A 17,477-nucleotide genomic window follows, 5' to 3' on the forward strand; every position below is an offset into this window, starting at 1 on the left:
CCACTCCCCTCACACTTGCCTGCCAGGAGGAGTGCTGCTGCGGGACCCTGACTAAGAAGCTGAGCTAATGCGGTCATGGAGCTGAGTGAGAGACGGTGTGCTTACTCTTGTGTGTGAGCAAATAGCTCAAGGTCATAATCAATATTTTGTGCAATGCCTTTTATCCTCCTTATTCGCTCCCTTTATTTCCTGGCATTCCAGCAGACCTGCCATTTGTCTCACAGGCTTCCTGCTTCCCATAGTCATCAGTAATTTTTTTTTGTCATTGGCTTTTTTAATCTTCATATTCCCTCTTTATGTTCCTAATTTCTATCTGAAATTTTACCCACAAGAGTTTATGCTACTTTCTACCTGCTTCACATGGACTGCACTTTAGTTTTTGGACGAGGATACCTGTTTGCTTCAAATAATCTCTTGTACAATACATTTTTACCGTATGTGGTTTTTTCCCCCTTGCCATCTTGCTTCTCTTTTAAGGTATAAATACCTTGGATTTTTTAACTGTGTTAAGGTATGCCTAAATAACCTTCCATAGCTATAAGCAGAATTCTTCATTTAAGTTGAGGGAAGTTCTGATTAATAATCAATAGCACAATATGGCTCTGTGATTCCATGTCCGTTATTTTAAAATACATAATGCATATGTACCTTTCAGCTTTTCCCTAGATGACTGTTCTGCTTTAGATAGCAACATTGGACCTCTTCCTACAAGCCTGTAGTCTATTAAGGCTCTCCACCTCCACTCTTTTCTTCCTGTCTCCCTCCATAATAAAAGGCTCAATATTTTTATATTGGATTTGAAAAACTAAATCATTGGGAGCTGTGTGCCTCCAGATTCAGCGGTTCAGGGAGAAGGCGCCAGTCTTTCACCCGTCCATAGTGGGAAGTGTCTTGTGGAAGTTTCTCCTTTTACGCTTGCCACTTCGAAGCTGCTTAAACCTATCTGGAGGCTTAGTTCCCAATAGCACAAGTGAACTGAGGGTGCGCTTCCTATTAAGTTTTCCTGATGGCAATGAGTCTTACTGCTCTAACAGGAAGAGAGAGAATAGACAACAGGTTGAGATGGAGGACCTTAAGGCAATGAATGTGAGTGAAGGAGGGAACAGCTGTCATTATCTAGAGCAATATTGGAGTATCATGAAATGTATGGGCACCACCTGTGGAAAACCTTGTGAAAAAGAAAAACTTACTTATGAAGCCTCTTGAGGTAAACTGCAAGGCATCTTCCTAACATCCTCCCTCTATTGTATAGGGGTAGCAGCCTCATGGAAGAAGCAGAGGCAGGGCCTGCAATGTGCAGATTAGGGTTACACAGGAAACTCTAGCCCCAACTTTGATGTATGGAGCAGATATCTGTGAATTTTGGGTCTCTCCTCACATCTAACAATGTGGCTAGCTAGCTCCTTTACTGGTGGTGCCAGTAGTTCACTCTCTCTTGAGATGGACACTCTGAAACCTCTTCATGGGCATCTTGAATAACTAATGCTAATTATAGCCAAAATTAACCTCTGGGTTTTTGCTGTGGTGTTTTACTCACTGTTATAGGCTCTTTACCAGTGCAGGTCCCCTGCCAGGCCTTTAATCCCATCAATTGCCATTGGAACCCCAACTGTGTAAAGATCACTCAAAAGAGCTTCTGTGCAATAGTGGAGCAGTGGGAGCATTTTTTGTAGGCACTGCTCCCCTCCATACACTCTTCTCACCTCTTTTCCTCATACATTGGCTCCTCTCCATGCTGTGTAATTGGTGGGAGCACCTGGATCATGATGAATAATAGTATTGTACTGCTGATATATTGCAAGACAGGATGGTGTTATGTTTCTTAATGTACAATGTTAAGATATCCACAGTACATTGAATTATAAAAATTCAGTGCTGTATAGGGCCCAACTCTATCAGCCTTATTCACCCTCTGTAGCACCTTACCGCACAAGTAATTCATGAAGGCAGAAATAAGCTCGCTGAAATTAAACTACAGAGTAGTAAATAATAGTGATACTTCTACATAGTACTTTTCACCCAGAGATCTCGAAGTAAAAGCTTTATACCGGAGGTATCGTTATCCCCATTTTACAGATTGCGGAACTGAAGCACAAAAGAGGGAAATGACTTGCCCAAGGTCACCCAGCAAGTCAGTGGTAGAGCCAGGAATGGATCCCAGATTTCCTGAGCTGACAATCCGGTGCTCTTTCCACTAGGCTACACTGCCTCCCATAAATGTAAATACAATAGAGTTGGTTCCATGGTTTGGTAAGACCAGGGGTCGGCAACCTCTGGCATGCGGCTTGCCAGGATAAGCACCCTGGCGGGCCGGGCCAGTTTGTTTACCTGCCGCGTCAGCAGATTCGGCCGATCGCAGCTCCCATTGGCCACGGTTCGCCATCCCAGGCCAATTGGGGCAGCAGGAAGCCGTGGCCAGCACATTCCTCACCTGCGCCACTTCCTGCAGCCCCCATTGGCCTGGGACGGCGAACCGCGGCCAGTGGGAGTCGCAATCGGCTGAACCTGCTGACGCAGCAGGTAAACAAACTGGCCCGGCCCGTAAGGGTGCTTACCCTGGCGAGCTGCGTGCCAGAAGTTGCCGACCCCTGGGTAAGACATTATCAGTAACGGCGTTCACATATAACGTTATAAATAAATATTAACATTTTGTAAAATTTAATACCTAAAATTATAGTAGTTAATTTAGCCTGCTTAAGCCAAACTAGCAAGATGAGAAATTTCTAATAAAAATTGTATTTGTCCTTTACAAATTGAATATTTTATATTAAATGTCTAGGTATTAAAGTGCACTTTAAAAAGACATCAGAAGTATAAATTCATATGATACCAGACCAAAAAGTTTTCAGTTACTTTTTAATAATTATTTTTTATGATATGTGCACAATTTTACAAATCAATTCAGAACCTATCAAAAGATAATGGAGGAGAATTATATTTTTATTTAAAATACGTTTGGCTCTTTTAAAAATAAAAAAATTGTATCTGCTAACAGCGCAGAGATGCACATATTTAAAAGAGATTTTTTTAGATTTTTAAAAAAATGTATTTGTTGCTTTTAAAATGATATCTTATTGAATCTAAAGTGAATAAGGTATTCCTGTATTTTTTTTTTTTAAGTCAAATGATTTGGTGATTAAAGAGAGTTGCCACTTGCCTGAGCTACATCCCTAGGGATATGACCTTTTTAATCCTCTTTAGTTAATGTATTGGTGATCTTTACTTAGGCAAAGTAAATAGTGCTGTTCTGAACAAAGAGAAGGTCATGCTTCCTGCATTACACTCTGACCCAGGGGTCATGGCCTTTGTTCACTTCTCAATAGGAATTGCTCTCAAAGGGCCACCACAAAATGGAGAACTAATTTAGGCACGTGCTGGCATAGAATGGCAGAGTATCATGTTTACTTCATATAAAACTCTTCATTATTTGTACTTATACCAAACAATAAAATACAAATTAACAAAATTGATTAACCCTTTCATTTACCAATATGTATGTAATTACTCCTTTTTCACTGTGATTAGCTTTGTCCTGGCAAAAATACATTGTTCAATTAATTCCAGTATAACATCTGCAAGTGCTTTATTTCTCTGATTTGAAAATCTTACATCAGTTCACATTTTAAATGGCAGTAAAGAATTTGCAATTATTTTAACATTATTTTCTGAATTTGCTAATCTTAATTTTCTAAGCAGAGATTATTAGATAAGAGAAAGTTACTAAATTTGTCTAAAAAGTGAATCCTAAAATATGGTAACTGAGATACTAAATCTGGACATTTGGGACAGAGACCTTATCTCAAAATATGCACAGTTTTTCATCTTGCAAAGAAATGTGACAGCGTACTCCGTCAGATTTTATCACCTTATGCCCAAGACATCCTCAACATGTACGGGATATACCATACAAAGGTACTGTCCTTACTTTGTCAAATCACCCATTGAACTCCCTAAATAGTGAAGGATCATGTAAAATGGAGTTGATGATGATGTAAAATGTAAAAGCCGGTGTATAAGTGGACTAGATTCTTCTCTCACTTGCATTGGTTTTACAGCAATATGATTCTGTTTGACTTCAAAAGGTTATTCTTGATTTACTCGCAGTCTGAAAGCAGAACCTGATGTATCATTTTAGCTGCTTAATGTGACCAGTGATCATTGTGAAATTTATTTCAGCTAATTTATAATATTTAATATAATGCTATAATATTTCCTTCAGAAAAAAATATTTCATACATTTGAAAGATGTATATTATGTTCTGTTACCCACATTCATCTGTTTCTTCTGTATGATATTCTCCATTCATCACTGAAATCTATGAAATAAAACAGTTAGATCCCCAAATAATTACTCAACCTGTGAACATATATATCTTGAATAAAAATATGGTCTTACAAATTTTTCCTTATTTCCAAAGATAAGCCATTAATCTCTGATGACTTAACCAAGTTGCTTAAAACACAGCAGGGTTAAAATTGAGCACAAAGGAATAAAAAAAAACTTATAATGTTACATTCATAAAAATAAATAACAAACAGTATATAAAACTTTATGACATCTACCTACCTACCTACAAGAATAGATTCAAGTGCAGGCTCAGGGCTAAAATATGTTAAAATAATTATTTACCCTCAAACTTTGATAGATCTAGTCATACTGACTTTGATTCTCCACCCCGTTATGCCACTTTTTACACCAGCGTAACTCCCTTAAAAACAATGGAGTATGCTGGCTATAATTGGTGTAATGGAGCAGAGAATTGCGTCCATTATATTGCTGTTGGCTGACAACACTAGTTGAGCCTGACAACAGTAGTTGAGCCTGACAACACTAACTGCTGTAATGTTTGCTACTTGTGAGTATTTCTACTGACTACAATTGGACCACTCTGGTAATAAGCCCTACACCTTGTACTAGGTGCTTGTATGTCTGTGTCATTAGCATACTGTGGGCAAAGCTTGCTTGCATTTGTTCATGCCTGTGTGTGTGTGTGTGTGTGTGTGTGTGTGTGTGTGTGTGTGTGTGTGTGTGTGTGTGTGTGTGTGTGGAGAGAGGGAGGGCCTGAGCCATACTGGATCGTGTGTGTGTAGGGAGGGAAGGCCTGGACCGTATTGGATCTCGTGCAATACTGCGGCAGGAGTAGGGAGGAGGATATGGAGAGCCTGTGCAGAAGTGAGAGACCCCCAATGTACTGTAGAGCACAATTATGCTGGGACTTCCAAAAAGCAATTGAACAGTGAGGTGCTTTGGGCAGGGGTTGACAGAGAGGTTGGAGCAGTGGATTTTCAACATAGATTTGACAATTGTGCAGGATTCTTCTCCTTGAGGCGGGGGAGTGTACCAGTTACAGGGGCCAGTTTCTTTCAGATGCTGCAGACCTCACCAGCACACTCCATGTGACTGGGCTGTATGCTATAGTTGCCTTTTGAACAAAGGAAAATATAGCCCGGAAAATGTAATGCTTCTACAAGATTGCAAATAATCTATCATTTATTACAGACTGCTCTTTTTAGTTCTCGCCTTTTAAAATTTTCTTTTCTTGAATTCTATCAATCTCAAATAAAAAACTAAGTTTCTTGTTTTTCAAAGTAAAGAACATATTTTGGGAATTGTATGTATTCAAATAGAGACTGTCAACTACTTTTATGTCCAAAATTTGGATTGAGTAATAAAACAAAAGAAAATAAGATGATTTAAACAAAACCCATTGTACATAGAATGCTTATGATTTTTTATTTGATTTTAATGAAAACAGCTCAGCTATGGAATCAAGCAAGCACAGCCTGGTGCTAGTACATGAGAACCGGCAAGTAAAACTGACTACATACAACACTGAAATGGGCAAATATCTTTTCTTTGTCCAAGTGAAGAGAAGTGAAAAATAAAATAGTTTTAAATCATGAAATATAAATTAGATTTTAAAAATCTTTCAGTTTAATAACTGAGGCTTTCATATAAATCAGAATTTTAAAAAATGTGGGTTATGTCCATTTTAAATGTTGCCTAATAGAAGGAACACTGTCAGATCAGAAATCATATATATTTAAATTCCTTCCCTCTGTTAACAAGTTATATTTAAAATAATGAATATTGAAAATACAAAGAGTTACCTTTGCATATAGGCAGCAATATTGTTTGCCTTTTTGCTGTGTATTTAGCGTAGAGTGAAAATAGATGAGTGAGTTTCACTGTGCCTTATTGTTCATTTAGTGATTTTTCACCTTTTGGTTCTAATGCACTAGGACAGTGATGCAATGTTGGGTTGCAGACAATAGGGCAGTGGTTCTCAACCAGCAGCCCAATTAGCACACAGCTGCAGCCCATGTGACATCCTCAGCGTCATACAGGTAGTATTGGATGTGGCCCACAATGATAAATAGCTTGAGAACCACTGCTATAGGGAAATGTTTATTCTGAACAAAAAGACTTCTAGAACTGGAATTTTTAGAAAAATGAAGGAAACATTTCTGCCAATCTTAGGTTTTCTAAGTGCTCCTTTCTTTTTAAAAACAAAATTGGGACCCTCAGTTGAACTGACAATGTCACTTAAGATTAGGGACTTACTTTCTGTTAGTAAACAAGTATTTCTTTTCTTAAGAGCTGTCTTGCAATTAACTTTAATTTTCCCAATAAATACTCTATCCAGTATAACATATTTAGTAGTAAGGGGGTTTTAGTACATACTGAAAGATGCCACCTCTTAAATCATCGAACTGAGTGGGGACATTTTGAAGGTTTTCTTACTGAGATGCCTTCTGAATTTTTAACATGCTGTCCTAGGAGTTGATTCAAATGTGGTTTTCACTCTTTTAAAAAGAACATTATCTCTGGCAGGGTGCACGAAAGTGACAAACACTCCATTACAAGTGTTAAGTTGATTCTGTAGTATTGGCATCCCTGGTAATGATTTAAACATCTCATATACATTGTAGATCTCAATAGCAAGGCTGGGATTCCTTCAAGATATCTGACGTTTAATTGCCATTACAGTGATAGATGTTATACAAATTACAAAAATAAATATACATAGCACTTTAACAACATTATAGTGTCAGAATGATTTCCGAATGTGATCTAGACAGTTAAACTTATGCAAGAGCCAGTCTCATTAAGCAACCTCATAAGATGAGACTCCCTTTTCAAAACAATCCCCAAATGTATTAAGTTCACTCTTGTTTTACCTTTATTTTGACGGCCAGCAGAATTATGCAACTGACTTTTGTTGGTCCCTTGAGTAGTTATTCTCACTGTAGTTGACGTGGAGAAAAAGGAGGGAAAAAATGCTGTTAGAATTGGGGTTTGGCGAGGTTTTGGGTTTAATACGAAAACTGTCGAGTCTATTCATTTTTTTTTGTTAGGGAGGTGAGGGATTTCCTTAACGCTAAATTGCCTGGTAAACATTTAGGCCTGTTATAATTGGGCACAATTCAGTTGAAATTAATGGAAATGTGTCAACTTTCCCCAGGGTGGAATTTGTTCCTTTGGCCTTTTTACCTTTGAATTATTTGAATTAAAATGCTACATGTGTACATGTAGCTGCATGTTATATGTTTACATGTTTATATTTATTTTTCTATGAATAACAGAAGTATATAGAAAATAGCACAGTTCAAATGTGCTATTTATGTTTCTGCCATTACATCTCTGAAAATAAAATCGTATTCTGTACAAGTGCTGTCATTTCTGTTTTTTTCTGCAGTAGGAGAATTACATCCTTGTATTTTCCACAGCAGAGATTCACCCTAAACAGATCTGCTTTGTAGAGAAAAATAGTATACGCTATTCAAATGGCATTCTCTGACAGGATAACAAAATGTTTCTACCAGGGCCTATATATTCAAAGGCTAATGTAGCATACAGTGATTAAAACACAGAATAATATTTTTTGAGAGTTTAAATTTTTTTGGACTGACCTAAATTCTCGTTCATTTATTGGCTACACTCAGAATGAGTACAGAGAGTGTCAAACTGGCATGGGTTTGGTTAATTTTCCTATAAAAATCTTTCCATGTGTAAATAACACACATGCGCGCACATCTTTCTGTGTGTCAGTGTCTGAATAAGTACAAAACACACAATAAAATTTATCTTCTGAGGATCCACATGTTTAATTTCAATCTTGATATTCTGGTCTCCTGACACATGTAGAAAACTCATCAGTGTTGCCAGTGGAAGTTCTGTGCACAAAAGGAGAACAGAACATTGTCGTTGAGCTTTGTTGTGTGGACCTGAGAATAAAATTTTGTTCTGGATGTGTAGGTGTGCACTGTGCAGTACCCCATTAGACAAAAATGTTTGATTTTATGCCAATTGCCTTAATTGTTTCAGTGCTCCTGAATGTATGAGATCTCAAGTGCCATTAATTTAGATAATAGCTAAGTTTACATATACTGTGGATCTAGTAATGAATGGGTTAAATTAGTGTCAAGGGTTAAAAGATTACTGATGTGCTATAATCTGTTACTTTGTGATGACATTAGTTATTAGCTTTTGGGAACAGTACATGCACAAATTCAGGTGCCATGTGTAAAAAGCATTACACTCTTTATTTGAAATTGTCTAAGTTTAATATAGGTCAAAAACATTCCTGAAAGTTTCATGATAATATTCAGATTTTTTTTAGTATAGTAAGGAAAAAAGTGAGATGGAATTAGGACTAAGAAAGGGCACATTTGTATTTATATTTTGACAAAAAAATTGTAAATTATATTAGTAATTTTTGTCATATTAGCAAAATACTGTTATTTATATTAAATAGGACTGTATACCCAGGACATGATACTGCAGGCCTTACACTATGAAGTGCCTCAAAAATTTGTAGACATATATAATTCTGTGTTACTGTAGATATTCCATTGGTTAAATGCTGCATGTGTGTAAATATATGTATACACACACATGCAGGATATATAGTGGATGTGTGTAAATACACACATACATTTTAGAAATAAAATATCAGCATGGTGTTTTGTTAAAGCAGTTTATGGTAAACTTCTTTCTGTTCCTATCACAGAATTGATATTGATGTTAAAGGACAATTATGATACTAGTATTAGCATAAAAAGCTCTCTAAAAAGATGTGTTTATAAATAAGTCAAAGAGAAGTCTGTTTTTCTACCAAAAGTATTCACTGCCTTGTTGCCAAGAGACAAAAGGTGTTTGTGTAATTATGCAAGATTACTTTATGATGTTACTCATTTTCACTAGCTAACTTACAGTACAGTTGTCTTGAAACTTGTTTGGTGGACCAATAAAATGATGGGATACCATTGCTATAGCTAAAATAAATGTGTTAAAATAAAAATGTTGAAAGGTGCAATTTTGAATTTATCTCTCATTCATTTAAAATCTATCTTATTGCAATTTAAGAGATGGATTTATGCCTAGCAGAAAATGGTTAATTTTTAAAATTGAGATTTTGCATGGTATTTGTCACTAATGTCCACTGAGGGCTTTCAGTATGCTGAAAAGGAATTATTTTGAAATAACTGTTGACTGAATAAATCTGGTAACAGGTTTTCATGGCATTTTTTTTATTGATGATGCCAATTAATACATTTTATCAATTTATGTAGCATAGCAAAAGTTTGTGGCAAATCTTCCTTACACCAAGTGTTCTGTTAACTTTGTTTGGATTTTATGCTGCAGTTACCTTTATTAAAAGATCAAATACATTTAAAATTACATGCATGCTGATTAATTTTCAATAAAACTAAAATAAGAATTAATAGGAAACAATATTTTTTGCAATTCATTTAAGATTTGCTGCAATATCACAGAAGAATGGAAATTCTGTTTTCTGTTGGTATTGTAGCACATTTGAAAAAAAACATATTTATATGCAACATTGATTTGTGTAATTGATACTTCTTTCTATAGGACCATACATGTTGCAGTTCCAAAATATAATAGGCTGAGTTGAAGCCTTTTGGCTAAATCTGCTCTCCGTTACACTGATGTGAATCCATCATTAGAGTCAATATCAGCACAGCTCCTCTGAATCTATACCAGTGTAACTCAGATCAGAATTTGATCTAGTATTCACATTTCCTTTCTTTTTCCAATTCTTAATGCTCTTTATATGTTTTCTACCATATCTGTAAATATGAAAAAAGTGTGTACATTTGTTAGAAATTGTATATTTTTTTCTGTGTGAGTACACCTTTATATATTAAAAAAATCTGATCATATATGTGTATTTTATCATACTTATTGAACCTCATCACATTCAGTATGAAGTCCATATATACAGTATGAAGTCCATTCATATATTCATTACTAAGTGTAAGGGTTATGATGATGGCTGAAATTGCTAACATTTGATAACATTGGTACATATAATATGACTAAGGAGAAAAATAAATTCCCCCTCTGATAATATAATAGAAGACAGATTATAAAAATGGTTGAATGACTATGGTGATCTTTGATCAACACCTAGCTTTCATAATTGCTATCTGTGTTGAAAAGTAAGCATAGCCTTTTAAAATGTGAAAAGATTTGTGGTTATTTTAAAGTATTTTTAATTAGGTAAAAATAACATGTATAAAGGGATTATTTTTTCTCTTGGGATGGGGTTTTACTGCTTTGACAATATTGTGTCAACATAGTACTTGTTAGGAGATTCTCTTTTGTGAAAGAGGATTTAATTCCACCACTGCTAAATATTTTGTTCTTTATAATTTCAGATTTGAGTTTCAACCTTTTATACACCAAAGCTAGCTAGATGAAGTTAAAATGTATCTTGTGTATCATTTACTATAGTATAAATTGGCTAAAGAGAAATATATGTTTAACTGAGCTTGGAAAACTAAGGTTAAACATATAATATATAAACAATATTAATAATCAATTTGCAACTGGATAACATGTTAAATCGTGTTTGCAGAATCTTGCATAAATATACATATCTGTAAATAAATGAAGAACTGTAATTATTTAATGTATGTTTTATTGTAATGCACATCCACATGTTACTGAAGTTTTCTTGTTTAAAGACATTTATAGTAATTGGTACAGTATCTTATCTTCTCATTTACCATTATAATTACCTTTGTTGAAAATTTTACTCCTCTCCTTATAATTTAAAGATGCGAAATCTAGAATATTGCAACCTTATTCTCAGAGAATTTACTATCTTGTTTGAAAATGTATGGTAGTTTACAGTATAAAATTATTTTAATCCTGTTTTTGTGGATTTCATTACAAATTAAAGCACATATATTTGCTAACCTATTGCAGCTTGTCATGTATTGTTTAACAGTGAGCTTTTTCTTCTTCAGAATTTGTTTCTGTAGGCTAGCTAAAACACCATAACATTTTAAGTAGAACTCCTATTTAAATCAGTGGAGAGTTCTGTTTAAAAACCACTTACTCTGGCCCTATGTTCACCAGTGATATCAGGGTAGAAATATTGCCATAGGCATTAGAATAGAACAGAAGATATACAGCATAAAAACTGGGTAATGTCAGTCACCAGTGAAGGAGTAAAAGTATTATTGTACAGTATAATAGAGATCTTTTAACATTTCTACGATATTCAACTTGGTGCATAAAATACGACATTCAGTAGCTGTCAAGATAGGTGGCCTTCGCATCATTTATTTCATCTCCTTTAATTGTGTGTTGATTGCAGTGGGGCTACTCACTGAGTAAGGTAGGGTGGCAGAATTTGGCCCCTTGATGTTTATTTAAAAAATGTAACTTGTCTGCTCTATTTCTTATATTTAAAAATCATAATAAAAAACATCTTTGTAAAACAAACAATGCCCCCTCAACAATCAAAGGAGAAAAAGTAAATACTACAAGAGTCCGCTGCAAAATACATTTTAACAACTAGTAATAATATATTTTATTCATGAAGTATAGAGTCCTGGAACGTGTAATGGATCTCTGTTGTTCTGTATAATGATACATAGATGCCTTCACTGTTAATAGAAATTGCTAATTCGTATACTGTAAATCCTAATATCTATGATAATTTTTATTGTTTAGCTAATTTGGGAATATAAACTATTGCAACTAAAATCTCAAAAATAAGGAAACAGATTTTTTTCTGTAGATTGACTTTTAATATTTTTAAAATATTTATTGCTTTCAGTGGGACACCTGGCACTACTCAAACTGGGGTGAGCATGGTAGACAGGACCTTCAGAAAACTTCAGAGCAGACATGTATGTTTTATATACATTATATAGAAACTAACTTATATTGTATTATGCTATATTGCTTTCTATTAAAAGATATTAAAGGAAATGACTTAGACTATCACACAATGGCCATAATCTATAATGTAAAACTATATAGTCCAGTCCCTGCATTAAAAATAAATTAAAGTTCATCAGACCATGAATTAATATATCCTAGTGTAAATGTGAAAAGCCATATTGAATTTCAAAAATGTGCTGTGCAGTTACTGATTTAAATTTTAGTAAAATAAAATGTGTTGTGCTGTAAGTGTTCAGATAGTCCCTTGTCCTCTAAAAATAAAAAATACACTACTTTATATAGTTGCTTAGTTTCAAGATTAGCCCTCCATCACAGATATACACTGCTATGAAATTAGCAGATGAAAACTTTGCAGCATATTTATGACAACTAAACAGAAGCCAGTAAGCAACATTTAATCTTGTATTTTGATTCTATGCTTGTGGTGTGATCATTCATCAATACGGTACATAGTACAAAATGTTGATACTGTCAGTTTTAAGCACACGGCTATGTACATTTAAAAATAGTTACAAAAGAACCAAAAATGTGTTGCTTAACACACTTTTTAAAACTGCTAATGCAATGCACTGTTTAATGCTTTCTTCCTGAAAAAAAATTGTCCTCCTGCCAGAGTTTCATTTGTGTTGATACCATTTTAATGCCAAGTTTTCTATAAAACATTCCTGTTAAAATACAGTATAATGAAGGAAATGTTTTTGCAAAATGCTTTATTATGTTTTGAAGGAAAATATCTTTGAAATGCATTCTTATTCAAGCCACCTTTACACATTCAGAAACACTTATTTCAAAATTTTCTTTATTTGGTGTATAGGTATTTAGGGGTCTTTTCTCCCCATGACTAAACTGCCACTGTTACATTGACATTAAAGGGTGTTATACAAGACTAGTCAGAATCTTATTAAAACAGGACTGTACAATATGTAAATACTGAACAGATTGTAAAATATACAGTAATTTTGATTTTGTAAGTCACCTTGAGTCTTAAGCGGACAATGGGTAAGACTGCTTTGCTTTTTTAAGATTTGTTTTTAACTTTTGGTAAGTATCTTTAAAAAGAAAAACTTTCTGTTATATAGGAAGCATTCTCAGTGTTGTCAGTTATGACAAAAATGAATATTTTTGGACATTATTAAAAAATGTGTTTCTAAGACAAGCAATTAAATTTTTCTGCAGAGACTTACTGTAGAAAAATAATTTGCTCGATTGGGTTAGCTTTCTCCAATTTATATGCATTTTCATTTTTATATATATATATATATGAGGTAATTAAGTGCTACCCATTATTAAATATTCAGTTATTGTGTACAGGAAAACGAAAAAAATGCACTGTTTCTTTAAATCTAAATTTAGTTTTGGTACCTCTACTACACTGAACCAAGGTTAAATCTTTGTTTTAGGTAAGCTGAGAGCCTACTGTGAATTAAAAATATAAGCATACAAACAGAAGGGATAAAAAGAGGAGGTTTGATATTGTGTTTCCTACAGACTGGTCTTGTGATAAATGGGAAGAAAAGGTTATAAAAATATATAATAATGTTAATATCAAAATATCACCTTCGTGTTAACTATTTATATTTTTGAACTCATTCATAGATAATGGACTTAAAATAATGTTTCCACTTCCTTTTTTTGAATCCTTGCTCCAATAAGAACAGAGTACAGAATTAAATTTTGTTTGTTTGTCCTTATCTCTTCTAAACCTTATTTTTTCTGTTCAGTGATTTAAAATTTGGTTACTTTCACTCTTATTTTAGGGTTATGGTAACAGATGTAAGGGCTCAGATAATTAAAACGATTGTTAAACTATGCATTTGCAGCCATAATTGCATAATGGAGATTCATTTTAGTCCCCCTCTCCTCCATCCCCCAAAAGTTCTCCCAGTTGAGATACAGAAAAAAGATGAGCTTAATTGTCTTCAGTTTCTTACTTTATCAAAAATTGGAAGATGGAGAAGAGGGAGATCTTTATTCTGACATAAAATGGACAGGAATTAATCAACAGATGTTGAGAAACAAAAACTAACATGCATTTAGAGAATTAACATAATTGAAAGCAAAGATCTTTGGATAATTTAGTCCAACCATTCCAAAAAAATCTGAAATAATATTTGTATTTGTGTGAACGGTACAAAAATTGTTGGATACACAGTGGAATATAATCTGCATTCTTTTGTAAAGGGTTTATAACTTTTGCCTGCGTGTGCTGACAAATGCATGCCACAGTAAATGTCATGTTCAACGTTAGCAATAAGAAATTGGATAAAAATAGTTCTAATGTCCAATAGGTTTAGAGTCCACAGTTTATTTTTCTTTCAGTTTTTAACTGTCAGGAAGTTGTCTGAATTGATGGCACATGTGTCTGCATGTATGCACTCTGTATGCAATGGACATATCATTTATAAGCTACTACAGGCTTGGCTCATGATTCTTAAACATGATCTTACTTCAGCAAAAAGAGGGATAGAAGAGAGTATTTGGATGTTTTGTCATCCTGTGTTGTGATAGTCACATAAACATTTTGCATTGTGATGCCCCAAAAACAAATATTAAAAACATTTTGTGGTTTCATATTGTTAAAAAAATTGGTAAGGGTAGACCATAAAGCATATATTTGGCTTCATGAAGAAATATTTATCCTGATGAGAATATTAGTGGTTGACTGAGCACTTTCTCAAGATTTTGAGGTTGTATGAGAAAGTTGGATATGAGCGAGTCTTTAAATATTTCAGTAGTCATTCAGGATGCAGCACAGCACAGCTCAGCTCAGCTATGGCTCATTGTGTAGAAAACCACATGTACTGCCCTAGACTTTCTAGAGCTGGCTGATGCATTGCTTTAATAGATCAAATGCGATAAAAGTTATGTTTGAAAAAGGGAAGATGGTTTTCAGTATACTGCATTATATGTAGCAGGAAAATATGTACTGTCAAGTACAGTAGGGGCTGTGGTTTTAATTAGTGTAATATGGGTTCTTAGCAGTATGGCTTTTGCTAGTGAGCAATCAGGCAGAGTACATCCTAGGAGTTTGAATGGTAGTATCCGAAGCTATGGTGTCTTTAAACAGTGTTAAGTATAAAATCTCTTGAACTATTTTAAAAGTGACAGTAAGTCAGACCATTGAAATACTGTATGTTTGAGTCATTCCGTTTATAAAAAATGAAAATGGGACTGCCGTTTGGAAAAGCTATGACTTTAAATACCTTTAGTCCATTTTGCAGGATAGTGAGTTTTTCAGAGAAGGCTGGAGAGAAGTCTCTGGGGAGGGAAACCGATTGTTGCAAGGGAATAAAATGTTACATCTCAGCTTTCTTTTTTTCATCATATTTCTTTTCCTGACACTATTTCCTAATCCACATTTTAATGAACAAAACTTCATTAAATATTTTTATCAGGAGTATTTCATGAGACCATTGAAATATATTGTATAGACTTCTAATTACATGAAACCTCATAGCTGGTTTAAAGTCCAGCCATGATAGAGATAATGGCATAAGCAGAATAAATATTAAATCAGAGTGACAACTATGGCTTTCCTTAACTAATCACCTAACCCCTTTTTTCTTATGGTAAAATTCTTTCAGGAGGAGACACCCTCAGGTTGAATAGTGTAAGATCTCTTTTTTCCCCCATGGTAGGGCAAATCGAACAATTTGACAGCATTTTTGGAAGGAAAGCATATAAAACATTTTTTGAACATACTAATAACAGAATATATAGATATAGATACACACACACACACACACACATATATTATTACAACAGGGAGAATTCATTGGTTGACTGAAATGGCGAGATGTGACGCAAAAGGACACTTGGACGGGTAAAAATGCTGATGGATGCCAAAGCAGGCGTACCAGGAAATGCTGTTGCTATGAGAGAAACACAGAGAGAGAGAGAGTGTGAGAGAGCAAGTTGTGGAGGCCTTATTTTTTACCTTTTGGTTGCACCAGAGAACTGCAAACATCTAGTTTTTAGCAGGGAGAGGGAGGTTTTGGATGGGTATTTTCATTAGGATAAATTGAGGGGTGGGGAGAGTGAAGAGGAGAGGTACAGATTAGTTTAGAGTGTAAAAGCAGATGAAAAGTAGAGGCGGGGGGGCTACATACACTAAGCCAGCGATCTGAGCTATGATAGATATACAAATTAAATACAGTAGATGAAGCAGCTTAGCATGTTATCAGTGCTGATGTTAAGACTTACAATTTAAAATAATAATTTAAAATATATATATAATAACCCCACCTTTTAAATTTATGAATTATCCAGCTGGTATACGGACGTCTCTTTTGTAACATTGTTAAGGGGACTGCAATAAATTCATCTTATGAATCCATTTGCAAAAAAGAGGGCAAAATAATTAGCAAGGATTTTTTTGTCTTGCTTCTTCGGCAAGGAGAAAAAAAGTTTGTGCTATGAACTTAGCCTAGCAGCTTCTGGAACTTGAGCCAAAAGGGGCAGGAAGTTGTTTTACAATAGAGTTACAGTGATCTGCCACAAATGGAAAAAGCCAAATGTTGGGTTCTGGGAAGAGGAAAAAATATTCTCCCTCTTCTCCCCTTCCCCCCCTTCTTTTGCCCCCTCAATAAAAAGGAAAGTTCAACTGAAAGTTGTTTTTAATTGCTTTTCTAAGTAATGGAAAGATTATCTCACTTGCATATTCCACAGCAAGCATGAGGGAAAGAAGTATCAAAGGGACGTTTAAAAAAATGCACTTGGTAACTAGCAACGGGACTTTTGGCATGATTCCTCGAGTTTGCTTGAGGTTTTGAAGGGGGGATGGGAAGAAGAAAAGCAATTCTACGTAGTACATTTTCTTAAAAGAGAGCGAGAGAGAGAAAGAGAGAGGAAAAACCTTATAATACTTATATATTTTTAAAGGAAAATGTGTGTTGATCCTCTAAAGCTGAATCCTCAGGCATTTGTAGCTCCTCTTTGCCGTCCGACGTGTTTTTTGTGTGTGTGTGTGTGTAAGCGCTCTCAATCAAACAGCAATCATGGCAGCTGTTTTTCTTCCAGCACAGCAGTTGAGCTGTCTCGCCCAAATGCTTATCAGCTTTTGACTCTGTGCCAAGATAGTTATAAGGGCCAAGCAGCCTCAGCTTGGCTGTGCAGCTGGTTTAGAAGTAAGGGCATGAGAAAACAAAATCACTAAGTTTTTGTCACATACCGTATTTACTTTTTCTAAATCCCCATTTACTACACTGATTTTTCTGTGCTGCATTTTGATGGTGTTTATGGATGGCTT

General features: G+C 34.8%; 1 long non-coding RNA gene across 1 annotated transcript; it reads right to left on the reverse strand.

The window, feature by feature from the left end:
* Positions 1-3,558: 3,558 nt before the first annotated feature.
* Positions 3,559-17,188, reverse strand: LOC128842433 (uncharacterized). Its single transcript, XR_008446000.1, has 3 exons — positions 16,475-17,188; positions 7,183-7,248; positions 3,559-4,316 (listed from the first exon to the last, which is right to left on the reverse strand). It is a non-coding gene; the product is annotated as an uncharacterized LOC128842433 (long non-coding RNA).
* Positions 17,189-17,477: the final 289 nt, after the last annotated feature.

This window comes from Malaclemys terrapin, chromosome 1 (assembly GCF_027887155.1).
Source record: "Malaclemys terrapin pileata isolate rMalTer1 chromosome 1, rMalTer1.hap1, whole genome shotgun sequence".
NCBI lineage: Eukaryota > Metazoa > Chordata > Testudines > Emydidae > Malaclemys > Malaclemys terrapin.